Raw genomic sequence first — 15,864 nt, forward strand, 5'->3', positions numbered from 1 at the left:
ATAAAATTAATAACAAATAAAACATAACTATTTACATAGGTGTCTAATCAGCATTAGTGGAGAGTTTGTCCTTGTGATGTAATCAGACCATATCAACCAATAATATTGTCTATTTCTCCAATGTTTTCAGTACAGTCAATCAGGTATTGTAGTATGATATTGTTCTGTTGATTCTGTTCTTTAGAGCATTGGTGTCCATTTGATCAACAGTCAAAGTAAGATTCTTGAATTCCTTGAATGAAGGAGAAGATTGCTTTTTCCAATTGATGGTAATAATCTTTTGAGCTATGGTTAGTAAATTCCAAAGAATTGATAATCTTTTTTTTTGGAACACATTTAGGTATAGGGAAGATAAATAAAACCAATGATTTTGTTAATTTGGAATTGTCATTAAAGATAAAATGTGAAAGAAATAATTTATATTATTCCAGTACCCTTCAAGCTTTATACAATTATTAAAAGTGTGTACCCAGTTTGCTTTTATTTTTTTTTACATCTCCAACAAGCATCTTCACTGGCAAACATTAGAGCTACTTTATGAGGAGTAAAAAAAAAAACTTCTGTGTAAAAATCTCCATGAGAACAGTTGCCAAAGAGTTGACAGTGTTGTGTGTTTTGAAGATATAAGAATAGATTTTTTCACATCATCCATTGGGGGATGTCAATTTACTAATGTAAAGTAGTTCCAATAGGATTCTTTGTGATATGTCTTCATTTTTTTTGATAGTTTTTTGGTGTTGGACAAATTTCCATTCCCCTGGAAAGATTGATTTGCAATGAATGTAATATATTCAATAAACGTGGATATGTCTTGTCTGCCTGAGATTTCCATTACTTGCATCTTATTTATGAAGAATTGTCTCAGCGATTGTAGGGTCAGCCACATGTCTTTACTTGTGTTATATTTGTCTATAAGATAATTACTAGAAAGGACCTATAGCAAGTTCTATTAATTGATGCCAAAATAATAGATTTCTCTTTTTTAGGACTTTCATCTTGTTAATTTGAAGAGATTCAAAACTGTTAGAGGTAAAAGCTAGAGGAAAAACTAAAAATATCCAAAACTTAAAAGTAGGCTTAATGTTCACAATTTTTTAAATAAAGACACTGTATGATTTATATACTGTGATAGAATTTTAATATTTTTATTTTCTAGGATATATGTTTTTAGAATCCAATAAAAAGTGTTTGGTAAGAAGGATCAATGATCCTGAATATGATTTTGCATAGAATCTATGCAGATGTATTCATGTAGTTGGTTCGAAATATAGCAGTAAGATGGAATAAGCCAGAAGGTAACATTTTTAACAATGGCAGATAGGGAGTATATCTCTATATCTGGTAGGTTAATTCTCCCATCCTCAAAGTTTGGCAAGTGATTATTTAGAGTGATTTGAGGTTTATTTGGATACCATAGAAATGTTAGTATGAATTTATTATATTTCTGGATAATATGTTTAGGTGGGGGAAGAGAAAAGACTTTTATAAATTACTATCCCCCGGATTCACTAATCTTCCGTGCAGGACTAGTCTAGTGCTGCACAGAAGTGGCAGTTTAGGAGGAGAATGGCAGTGCACCAATCATATTAATGAAGGCATGCTGCCTGACCTCCTAATCCTACACAGAGTGTGGATGAGTGCAGGGGGCATGACTGAGAGCAGAGCCCTCAGAATAAACATGCCCCTGAAAAGTAGAACAGCAAAACTGTAAATAAATGAGCGAGACCTATCATAGGTGTCTGCATGTGTACAACAGCAACAGGACATAAAAACAAAAAGAAGTAACCCCTATATTTATTTCTAAAACTCTGAGTACAGCTAACCATAAGTGCATGGGTGTGCCCATCACTTAGCTATGGTTAAAGCAGTTTAAAAGGCTGAGGAGGATAACAAGGAAGATAAAGCAAATGAAGCAGCACAGCAATAGCGTAGTGGTCAGACCATCCACCTAATGAGGAGGCATTCCTGGCTCGAGTCCCACTCAAGCACATACCAATTTCCATGTGAAATCTGTATACAAACATTTATTCATATTTTATTGCTGTACAACCTATTAAATAACATTTAAATGTGAACTGGAGTACTGCATGAAATGCACATGTAAAGAGTCAGTACCATAATGAATAAGTCAGCAGTAAGCAGGCATAAGCACAGATAAGCATTACTAAGCATATGTAAGCACTAGCAAGTGTGGGCAAGTGTGTTTGGGCAGGATGAAGCACCGCTTACACAGATTAAGTAAAGGAGATGCTAACTGCATGTATGACACTGTGACCGGAAGTCAGCAGTGCTTAATGCTTCGCAAACCTGCTTACAACCGCTTGAAGGTGCCTTAAGCACACCTTAACCAATGGCCAGTGTCAAGTGTGACTCTATGTACACTAACGGAGTCGGAGTGTGCGTGGCACACAAGGTCGGCCGGTATGCACACGAAACACAGTATCCATCAATACCAGTCAACATTACCGGATATGTAGCTAAAGATTTAGAGATATATGTGTTTGTACAAATACCCACAACTATATAGATATAGACCTCCCCCTCTCTGTAGTGCAAATGTACACATACATAGATAGACATATAAATAAATACCCACATGTGTGTATATACACATGCAGACACCCATACATCCACATGTTGTTAGATATATATATATATATATATATATATATATATATAAATATATATATATATATATATATATATATATATATAAATATATACAGCAATATATATATATATATATATATATATATATATATGTGTGTGTATGCAGACATATACATATATATATATATATATATATATATATATATATATATATATATATATATGAAAAGAAAAACACTCAATCAGTCCTGGATAAAGTGCCTTTCAGAATAAACATAGAAAAATCCAAAAATAGCTGAAAAGGCAACACCAAAGCAGATAATCCTTTTAAAACTAACTTTTAATTGAACAGATTACAATCTGTTGGATTAAAAGTTCATTTTAAAAGGATTATCTGCTTTGGTGTTGCCTTTTTCAGCTATTTTTGGATATACATATATATATATATATATATATATATATATATATATATATATATATATATATATATATATATATATATATATATATATATATAAATCCAAGAGTTATGTCCAGCGTATAGGGCACAACACCAGCATGTAAAATGAACGAAACTAAATGAAAGTCAGAGGTTTGCTGGTGTGCGGCAGCCAAATAACAATTCACAATCCAACCATGAGATGTCATGAAGCACTGAAAACTCATAAAACACTGAAAATCCACATAAGGAAACCACCACACTTGATGAGCAATGTGGAGAGCAACACTTTATTGTAATAGTAAGCGCTTTCGCCTTTCGGCTTCTTCAGACTATCAAACATTTAATTCAGCAAAGGTTACTATTTAAATACCTTCCTGTTCAATGCCATTGGTCATTTCAATGGTAACAATTAGATTTTTAAAGCGCTAAGCAACTTACATTAAAAATACTTCATTAACAGTATTATATCAACATACAAAAAATAAATCAAAGCACTTTCAGTATAAATTACATAACATAAAACTCTAACAATGTATAAAGATGAGAAAAAAAGAAACATAAAAGTATAAATACATATAATATACACATTTTTTAAAAACTATGTGTAATGTTATGTAAAAGATGCTTTCTCCCTTATAAATAGCTAATGAGACATATGTATATCACTAACTAAAATGCATAAATATATTAATTATTTAAAAATGCAATTATACTGCTGTAATAACATTTCATGTTATAACCAAATTAATTCTAACTAAAACATGCTTCCTTCAAAATTCCATATCATAAATATTTATTTAAGGGAAACATAATGATAAGATCCTATAAGTAATGGCAGTGTGAAAAGTTCCTATCATGATTAAACAGTATACATGGCGTAATTGATCAAAGCGAAAGAATCTATCTATCCTACCCTATACTAGAAAGAACTAAATGTTAATTTCAATCTATGCTAACAAACATGATATAACATTAGCCCAAACTGATGGTCATAAAAACAATATCAGGGAGTAGGGTATGAAAAGTGAGATAACCTAATAGTCATCAATCTCGTACCTTGGTTTAACTTTATTTTGGTACATGTAACTTTCTTTTTCGTAAGAATGGTTTCACCTGCACCTTATCATTCAGTCCCGGATATTGATCAGCCCTGCATATGATGATCCACTTCATTTCACTTTCTAGTGTTTAGTTAATTATGTCACCCCCTCTTATATTAGGTTTAGTTTGTTGGATGACAAAAAATCTAAAGGTGTGTGTGTTACCTAGATCCATGTTATGTTTGGCCAGGGCATTAAACATCGACCCAACCCTTATGTGATAGACATGTTCCCTGATGCGTTCTTTCAAAGATCTATTGGTCTTGCCAATATAGAACGCAGAGCATGCCTCACATCTAGCCATGTAAATAACATTCGAACTATTACAATTAGTATTGGTATGAAATTGAAATAGATGGTTGGTAATAGGGTGTACAAAGACTAAGGTTTCATCAATATAAACACATTGATTGCATTTCCCACATGACGTGGTATTCATATTTAGTGTGTTAAACCTAGTTGTTCTCATATTGTGCCTAGGTCTACATAGTAATCTCTTAAGATTAGGCTGATTTTTGAAGACAATATTCGGAGATGGCCCTACAATCTTCCTTATATCATTGTCCAAAAGTAAAATGTTCCAATGCTTTTCCATGATTTGTCTGAGGTGTGACGAATCTTTAGTATAGAACAAAGTAGCTCTAATACTTTCTGGTGTGGGTAATACATTGGTATTAAGTGTAGTTGCAGGTTCTGAAAAATAAGGCTTGGCTGTAGTGTCTCTAAGGTCACGCACAGCTAAAGAGGTACGTGCAAATGTTTCTATATCGTAACCCCTATTTACAAACTTTGTGCTTAAATCATTCAACTCCTTCGTATAGCCCTCTTCAGTGGGGTTTAACCTTGATGCCCTGATGATTTGGCCCTATAGCACATTATTAAAAACGTGTTTAGGGTGCATACTATCTCTATGAAGTATGGTGTTTCTGTGACATAGTTTCCTGTGTGTAGAGGTATTAAGCAATCCATTACTGAGCCTACAAATATTCACATCTAAGAACGAAATTTGCTCATGGGAGTAAGTGATTGTAAATTTGAGGAAGTTGGTGGAGGTATTTATGCATTCAGCAAACCTCAACAATGTATCCACATCACTAGTCCAAACAAAAAAGAGGTCATCCACAAATCTGCGGTATATACCTACATAATCTTGAAACAGTTTAAGCTTAAACAAAAAAGTTTCTTCCCATTGGGCCATAACCAGGTTGGCATAGCTATTGGCACACGAGATGCCCATAGCTACGCCATCCTTTTGTAGAAAAATATCATCCCCAAACATGAAGACATTGTTCAATAGAACTGTTTCCAACAGCAAAGTGATGAGATCAATTTTCTCAGGTGTAAAGTCAGAGTGATTCGAAAGATAGTCTTGTATATACTGTATACCTATATCATTAGGAATCACAGTGAAAAGACTTACCACATCTAAAGTGACTAATATATAATGTGAGTTATCATTCAATGTTTTTGTATAGGTGTATAAATCGAGCAAAAACTGTTTACTGTCCCTCAGGATGGTACTATTGTCATTTACAAATGGTCTAAGATGGAACTCAGTATAAATGGAAAGGGGTTCAGTTACCCATCCTTGCCCGGATACAATTGGTCTCATGGGAGGTTCCACAACAGATTTGTGTACCTTCGGGAGCCCTTGTATAATAGGAATGAGTGGATTCATGACTCTAAAATAATTGTACAAGTCCTTTGTAATAATATTGGATACTAAAAGGTCATCCAACATGTCGTACACCTTAAAAACTTTGTCTGTCACTATCTTCATATCTATGTACAAGTAAAAAAATGTGTCACTCAAGAGTAGGTACATTCTCCTGTCATAATCTGAGGTATCCATAATTACAATGGGTCCCCCTTTATCTGCAGGTCTGATGACAATGTTCTCATCATTCCTAAGGTCCATTAGAGCTTGTCTATGATTATAGCTCAGATTATGTTTATACTTAACATTACATGTTTCTTCAAAATGGATGTGGATGTCATCCTCGATAATTCTCGAAAAAACATCTAGTATCGGGTGTAATTGTGGTATATACACACTATTAGGGCGAAAAGTACAGGTGTTATTCCTTATATCTGCATTACCAAACTCAAGTTTCAGTTGAACATTCCTTATGAACATTTTTGTGTCAATAATAGAGTCGACAACATTACTTCTCTTTGAGGGAACAAAACTCAGTCCTTTATTCAGGACCTGTTCTTCATATACAGTCAGAACCTTGGTGGATAAATTTACTACTAGCGAATCGTTCTTTCCCACATTCTCTTTAGTGTGGGTCCTTGGTGTTCCCCTCCTGACCCTTTCCTTTTTTGTCTGCCCCTGCTCATGGATCTTGTTCTCCCTGTGTACTGTTTCTGTGCTATGGGGAAAGGGGCTTGTATAGCTTCATTAGAAGTCAAACACACCTGGTTAACCTGATGGGGGGTGGTTTTTCTTCTTACTACTGTTTCCACATGTTTCGAGCCATTGGGCATATCATTGTTAGTGTTGTGTGACGTACTTCCTACTAACACTGCCTCTGATGGTTCTCTCTCATTATTTTCACTTATTTGAGCATTATTCAAATTGTTCTCAACATCTTCATTAAATACTATCTCAGTGTAAGAGACATTCCTCCTAGTGGTCCTTTCATTACCTGACAAAATAGTACTATTAGTTATGTGAGAATCCTGTGCCATGCTCAAACCATTAGAGTTTACAGAGGGGGTACTACCTCTTATCACATCATTCACAGTCTCTGTTTGAACAGTTCTAGGACCATGGATATTATTAACATTAGTTAGAGCATTATTATGTTCTCTTGGCCAAGTGAACACATTAGAGTTTTTAAAATCTCTCATATCTCTCATTATCTTATGCTTCTTTTGCTCTAGCATCCGCCTTTCAAATAACATCACATTATCTAAAACTTTCTCTAGCTTAACATCAATATTGACATTCACATATTTCTTATTAATCATCTCGAACATTTTGTTAACATTCACTCTTAGACAGTCTTCTTCTGGTGTATGATAATTAATTAAGAGTCTCATATAGCTGTAGCTAAGTTCCATATTGAGTTGTTGCCATTGAAACAATAAATCTGGTATTCTGTTACCTAATGTGGGCATCTTTAAAATGCGTAGCCCACGTGGGATGATTTTCTTTGCCAGGCAAGCCTCAAAATATTGGCGTTGTATTTGTAATTTTTTCAGTTTAATGGTTTCAGTCTCGAGTGTTCGTAAGTCCTCTGTCAGACCTAGGGAAACATCCTCATTGTTTGCGTCGTTTGTTGAGTCGAAATTCGGCTCATATTCAAGTAGCAGGTTTTCCCTGCCAGTCACACAAGCTTGAAACCGTTCTGTTCTGTTACAAACAGAACTCCGTGTCGTCGGTACATACGCTAATTCTATATTAGAGGCAGCAGCATCGATGGCCATCCCTGTACAGCTGGAACACGAGTAAATCAGTCAAATATAAATCCAAGAGTTATGTCCAGCGTATAGGGCACAACACCAGCATGTAAAATGAACGAAACTAAATGAAAGTCAGAGGTTTGCTGGTGTGCGGCAGCCAAATAATAATTCACAATCCAACCATGAGATGTCATGAAGCACTGAAAACTCATAAAACACTGAAAATCCACATAAGGAAACCACCACGCTTGATGAGCAATGTGGAGAGCAACACTTTATTGTAATAGTAAGCGCTTTCGCCTTTCGGCTTCTTCAGACTATCAAACATTTAATTCAGCAAAGGTTACTATTTAAATACCTTCCTGTTCAATGCCATTGGTCAATTCAATGGTAACAATTAGATTTTTAAAGCGCTAAGCAACTTACATTAAAAATACTTCATTAACAGTATTATATCAACATACAAAAAATAAATCAAAGCACTTTCAGTATAAATTACATAACATAAAACTCTAACAATGTATAAAGATGAGAAAAAAAGAAACATAAAAGTATAAATACATATAATATACACATTTTTTAAAAACTATGTGTAATGTTATGTAAAAGATGCTTTCTCCCTTATAAATAGCTAATGAGACATATGTATATCACTAACTAAAATGCATAAATATATTAATAATTTAAAAATGCAATTATACTGCTGTATTAACATTTCATGTTATAACCAAATTAATTCTAACTAAAACATGCTTCCTTCAAAATTCCATATCATAAATATTTATTTAAGGAAACATAATGATAAAATCCTATAAGTAATGGCAGTGTGAAAAGTTCCTATCATGATTAAACAGTATACATGGCGTAATTGATCAAAGCGAAAGAATCTATCTATCCTACCCTATACTAGAAAGAACTAAATGTTAATTTCAATCTATGCTAACAAACATGATATAACATTAGCCCAAACTGATGGTCATAAAAACAATATCAGGGAGTAGGGTATGAAAAGTGAGATAACCTAATAGTCATCAATCTCGTACCTTGGTTTAACTTTATTTTGGTACATGTAACTTTCTTTTTCGTAAGAATGGTTTCACCTGCACCTTATCATTCAGTCCCGGATATTGATCAGCCCTGCATCTGATGATCCACTTCATTTCACTTTCTAGTGTATAGTTAATTATGTCACCCCCTCTTATATTAGGTTTAGTTTGTTGGATGACAAAAAATCTAAAGGTGTGTGTGTTACCTAGATCCATGTTATGTTTGGCCAGGGCATTAAACATCGACCCAACCCTTATGTGATAGACATGTTCCCTGATGCGTTCTTTCAAAGATCTATTGGTCTTGCCAATATAGAACGTGGAGCATGCCTCACATCTAGCCATGTAAATAACATTCGAACTATTACAATTAGTATTGGTATGAAATTGAAATAGATGGTTGGTAATAGGGTGTACAAAGACTAAGGTTTCATCAATATAAACACATTGATTGCATTTCCCACATGACGTGGTATTCATATTTAGTGTGTTAAACCTAGTTGTTCTCATATTGTGCCTAGGTCTACATAGTAATCTCTTAAGATTAGGCTGATTTTTGAAGACAATATTCGGAGATGGCCCTACAATCTTCCTTATATCATTGTCCAAAAGTAAAATGTTCCAATGCTTTTCCATGATTTGTCTGAGGTGTGATGAATCTTTAGTATAGAACAAAGTAGCTCTAATACTTTCTGGTGTGGGTAATACATTGGTATTAAGTGTAGTTGCAGGTTCTGAAAAATAAGGCTTGGCTGTAGTGTCTCTAAGGTCACTCACAGCTAAAGAGGTACGTGCAAATGTTTCTATATCGTAACCCCTATTTACAAACTTTCTGCTTAAATCATTCAACTTCTTCATATAGCCCTCTTCAGTGGGGTTTAACCTTGATGCCCTGATGATTTGGCCCTTTAGCACATTATTAAAAACGTGTTTAGGGTGCATACTATCTCTATGAAGTATGGTGTTTCTGTGACATAGTTTCCTGTGTGTAGAGGTATTAAGCAATCCATTACTGAGCCTACAAATATTCACATCTAAGAACGAAATTTGCTCATGGGAGTAAGTGATTGTAAATTTGAGGGAGTTGGTGGAGGTATTTATGCATTCAGCAAACCTCAACAATGTATCCACATCACTAGTCCAAACAAAAAAGAGGTCATCCACAAATCTGCGGTATATACCTACATAATCTTGAAACAGTTTAAGCTTAAACAAAAAAGTTTGTACATAGATATGAAGATAGTGACAGACAAAGTTTTTAAGGTGTACGACATGTTGGATGACCTTTTAGTATCCAATATTATTACAAAGGACTTGTACAATTATTTTAGAGTCATGAATCCACTCATTCCTATTATACAAGGGCTCCCGAAGGTACACAAATCTGTTGTGGAACCTCCCATGAGACCAATTGTATCCGGGCAAGGATGGGTAACTGAACCCCTTTCCATTTATACTGAGTTCCATCTTAGACCATTTGTAAATGACAATAGTACCATCCTGAGGGACAGTAAACAGTTTTTGCTCGATTTATACACCTATACAAAAACATTGAATGATAACTCACATTATATATTAGTCACTTTAGATGTGGTAAGTCTTTTCACTGTGATTCCTAATGATATAGGTATACAGTATATACAAGACTATCTTTCGAATCACTCTGACTTTACACCTGAGAAAATTGATCTCATCACTTTGCTGTTGGAAACAGTTCTATTGAACAATGTCTTCATGTTTGGGGATGATATTTTTCTACAAAAGGATGGCGTAGCTATGGGCACCTCGTGTGCCAATAGCTACGCCAACCTGGTTATGGCCCAATGGGAAGAAACTTTTTTGTTTAAGCTTAAACTGTTTCAAGATTATGTAGGTATATACCGCAGATTTGTGGATGACCTCTTTTTTGTTTGGACTAGTGATGTGGATACATTGTTGAGGTTTGCTGAATGCATAAATACCTCCACCAACTTCCTCAAATTTACAATCACTTACTCCCATGAGCAAATTTCGTTCTTAGATGTGAATATTTGTAGGCTCAGTAATGGATTGCTTAATACCTCTACACACAGGAAACTATGTCACAGAAACACCATACTTCATAGAGATAGTATGCACCCTAAACACGTTTTTAATAATGTGCTAAAGGGCCAAATCATCAGGGCATCAAGGTTAAACCCCACTGAAGAGGGCTATACGAAGGAGTTGAATGATTTAAGCACAAAGTTTGTAAATAGGGGTTACGATATAGAAACATTTGCACGTACCTCTTTAGCTGTGAGTGACCTTAGAGACACTTCAGCCAAGCCTTATTTTTCAGAACCTGCAACTACACTTAATTCCAATGTATTACCCACACCAGTAAGTATTAGAGCTACTTTGTTCTATACTAAAGATTCGTCACACCTCAGACAAATCATGGAAAAGCATTGGAACATTTTACTTTTGGACAATGATATAAGGAAGATTGTAGGGCCATCTCCGAATATTGTCTTCAAAAATCAGCCTAATCTTAAGAGATTACTATGTAGACCTAGGCACAATATGAGAACAACTAGGTTTAACACACTAAATATGAATACCACGTCATGTGGGAAATGCAATCAATGTGTTTATATTGATGAAACCTTAGTCTTTGTACACCCTATTACCAACCATCTATTTCAATTTCATACCAATACTAATTGTAATAGTTCAAATGTTATTTACATGGCTAGATGTGAGGCATGCTCCGCGTTCTATATTGGCAAGACCAATAGATCTTTGAAAGAATGCATCAGGGAACATGTCTATCACATAAGGGTTGGGTCGATGTTTAATGCCCTGGCCAAACATAACATGGATCTAGGTAACACACACACCTTTAGATTTTTTGTCATCCAACAAACTAAACCTAATATAAGAGGGGGTGACATAATTAACTACACACTAGAAAGTGAAATGAAGTGGATCATCAGATGCAGGGCTGATCAATATCTGGGACTGAATGATAAGGTGCAGGTGAAACCATTCTTACGAAAAAGAAAGTTACATGTACCAAAATAAAGTTAAACCAAGGTACGAGATTGATGACTATTAGGTTATCTCACTTTTCATACCCTACTCCCTGGTTTTTATGACCATTAGTTTGGGCTAATGTTATATCATGTTTGTTAGCATAGATTGAAATTAACATTTAGTTCTTTCTAGTATAGGGTAGGATAGATAGATTCTTTCGCTTTGATCAATTACGCCATGTATACTGTTTAATCATGATAGGAACTTTTCACACTGCCATTACTTATAGGATTTTATCATTATGTTTCCCTTAAATAAATATTTATGATATGGAATTTTGAAGGAAGCATGTTTTAGTTAGAATTAATTTGGTTATAACATGAAATGTTAATACAGCAGTATAATTGCATTTTTAAATAATTAATATATTTATGCATTTTAGTTAGTGATATACATATGTCTCATTAGCTATTTATAAGGGAGAAAGCATCTTTTACATAACATTACACATAGTTTTTAAAAAATGTGTATATTATATGTATTTATACTTTTATGTTTCTTTTTTTCTCATCTTTATACATTGTTAGAGTTTTATGTTATGTAATTTATACTGAAAGTGCTTTGATTTATTTTTTGTATGTTGATATAATACTGTTAATGAAGTATATTTAATGTAAGTTGCTTAGCGCTTTAAAAATCTAATTGTTACCATTGAATTGACCAATGGCATTGAACAGGAAGGTATTTAAATAGTAACCTTTGCTGAATTAAATGTTTGATAGTCTGAAGAAGCCGAAAAGCGAAAGCGTTTACTATTACAATAAAGTGTTGCTCTCCACATTGCTCATCAAGCGTGGTGGTTTCCTTATGTGGATTTTCAGTGTTTTATGAGTTTTCAGTGCTTCATGACATCTCATGGTTGGATTGTCAATTGTTATTTGGCTGCCGCACACCAGCAAACCTCTGACTTTCATTTAGTTTCGTTCATTTTACATGCTGGTGTTGTGCCCTATACGCTGGACATAACTCTTGGATTTATATTTGACTGATTTACTCGTGTTCCAGCTGTACAGGGATGGCCATCGATGCTGCTGCCTCTAATATAGAATTAGCGTATGTACCGACGACACGGAGTTCTGTTTGTAACAGAACAGAACGGTTTCAAGCTTGTGTGACCGGCAGGGAAAACCTGTTACTTGAATATGAGCCGAATTTCGACTCAACAAACGACGCAAACAATGAGGATGTTTCCCTAGGTCTAACAGAGGACTTACGAACACTCGAGACTGAAACCATTAAACTGAAAAAATTACAAATACAACGCCAATATTTTGAGGCGTGCCTGGCAAAGAAAATCATCCCACGTGGGCTACGCATTTTAAAGATGCCCACATCAGGTAACAGAATACCAGATTTATTGTTTCAATGGCAACAACTCAATATGGAACTTAGCTACAGCTATATGAGACTCTTAATTAATTATCATACACCAGAAGAAGACTGTCTAAGAGTGAATGTTAACAAAATGTTCGAGATGATTAATAAGAAATATGTGAATGTCAATATTGATGTTAAGCTAGAGAAAGTTTTAGATAATGTGATGTTATTTGAAAGGCGGATGCTAGAGCAAAAGAAGCATAAGATAATGAGAGATATGAGAGATTTTAAAAACTCTAATGTGTTCACTTGGCCAAGAGAACATAATAATGCTGTAACTAATGTTAATAATATCCATGGTCCTAGAACTGTTCAAACAGAGACTGTGAATGATGTGATAAGAGGTAATACCCCCTCTGTAAACTCTAATGGTTTGAGCATGGCACAGGATGCTCACATAACTAATAGTACTATTTTGTCAGGTAATGAAAGGACCACTAGGAGGAATGTCTCTTACCCTGAGATAGTATTTAATGAAGATGTTGAGAACAATTTGAATAATGCTCAAATAAGTGAAAATAATGAGAGAGAACCATCAGAGGCAGTGTTAGTAGGAAGTACGTCACACAACACTAGCAATGATATGCCCAATGGCTCGAAACATGTGGAAACAGTAGTAAGAAGAAAAACCACCCCCCATCAGGTTAACCAGGTGTGTTTGACTTCTAATGAAGCTTTACAAGCCCCTTTCCCCATAGCACAGAAACAGTACACAGGGAGAACAAGATCCATGAGCAGGGGCAGACAAAAAAGGAAAGGGTCAGGAGGGGAACACCAAGGACCCACACTAAAGAGAATGTGGGAAAGAACGATTCGCTAGTAGTAAATTTATCCACCAAGGTTCTGACTGTATATGAAGAACAGGTCCTGAATAAAGGACTGAGTTTTGTTCCCTGAAAGAGAAGTAATGTTGTCGACTCTATTATTGACACAAAAATGTTCATAAGGAATGTTCAACTGAAACTTGAGTTTGGTAATGCAGATATAAGGAATAACACCTGTACTTTTCGCCCTAATAGTGTGTATATACCACAATTACACCCGATACTAGATGTTTTTTCGAGAATTATCGAGGATGACATCCACATCCATTTTGAAGAAACATGTAATGTTAAGTATAAACATAATCCGAGCTATAATCATAGACAAGCTCTAATGGACCTTAGGAATGATGAGAACATTGTCATCAGACCTGCAGATAAAGGGGGACCCATTGTAATTATGGATACCTCAGATTATGACAGGAGAATGCACCTACTCTTGAGTGACACATCTTTTTACTTGTACATAGATATGAAGATAGTGACAGACAAAGTTTTTAAGGTGTACGACATGTTGGATGACCTTTTAGTATCCAATATTATTACAAAGGACTTGTACAATTATTTTAGAGTCATGAATCCACTCATTCCTATTATACAAGGGATCCCGAAGGTACACAAATCTGTTGTGGAACCTCCCATGAGACCAATTGTATCCGGGCAAGGATGGGTAACTGAACCCCTTTCCATTTATACTGAGTTCCATCTTAGACCATTTGTAAATGACAATAGTACCATCCTGAGGGACAGTAAACAGTTTTTGCTCGATTTATACACCTATACAAAAACATTGAATGATAACTCACATTATATATTAGTCACTTTAGATGTGGTAAGTCTTTTCACTGTGATTCCTAATGATATAGGTATACAGTATATACAAGACTATCTTTCGAATCACTCTGACTTTACACCTGAGAAAATTGATCTCATCACTTTGCTGTTGGAAACAGTTCTATTGAACAATGTCTTCATGTTTGGGGATGATATTTTTCATAAGGATGGCGTAGCTATGGGCACCTCGTGTGCCAATAGCTACGCCAACCTGGTTATGGCCCAATGGGAAGAAACTTTTTTGTTTAAGCTTAAACTGTTTCAAGATTATGTAGGTATATACCGCAGATTTGTGGATGACCTCTTTTTTGTTTGGACTAGTGATGTGGATACATTGTTGAGGTTTGCTGAATGCATAAGTACCTCCACCAACTTCCTCAAATTTACAATCACTTACTCCCATGAGCAAATTTCGTTCTTAGATGTGAATATTTGTAGGCTCAGTAATGGATTGCTTAATACCTCTACACACAGGAAACTATGTCACAGAAACACCATACTTCATAGAGATAGTATGCACCCTAAACACGTTTTTAATAATGTGCTAAAGGGCCAAATCATCAGGGCATCAAGGTTAAACCCCACTGAAGAGGGCTATACGAAGGAGTTGAATGATTTAAGCACAAAGTTTGTAAATAGGGGTTACGATATAGAAACATTTGCATCGCATCTCTTTAGCTGTGAGTGACCTTAGAGACACTACAGCCAAGCCTTATTTTTCAGAACCTGCAACTACACTTAATACCAATGTATTACCCACACCAGAAAGTATTAGAGCTACTTTGTTCTATACTAAAGATTTCACACACCTCAGACAAATCATGGAAAAGCATTGGAACATTTTACTTTTGGACAATGATATAAGGAAGATTGTAGGCCATCTCCGAATATTGTCTTCAAAATCAGCCTAATCTTAAGAGATTACTATGTAGACCTAGGCACAATATGAGAACAACTAGGTTTAACACACTAAATATGAATACCACGTCATGTGGGAAATGCAATCAATGTGTTTATATTGATGAAACCTTAGTCTTTGTACACCCTATTACCAACCATCTATTTCAATTTCATACCAATACTAATTGTAATAGTTCGAATGTTATTTACATGGCTAGATGTGAGGCATGCTCCGCGTTCTATATTGGCAAGAAAAATAGATCTTT

This window comes from Protopterus annectens, chromosome 4.part0 (genome assembly GCF_019279795.1).
Source record: "Protopterus annectens isolate FY-2018-M chromosome 4.part0, PAN1.0, whole genome shotgun sequence".
In the NCBI taxonomy this organism is placed as follows: Eukaryota; Metazoa; Chordata; order Ceratodontiformes; family Protopteridae; genus Protopterus; species Protopterus annectens.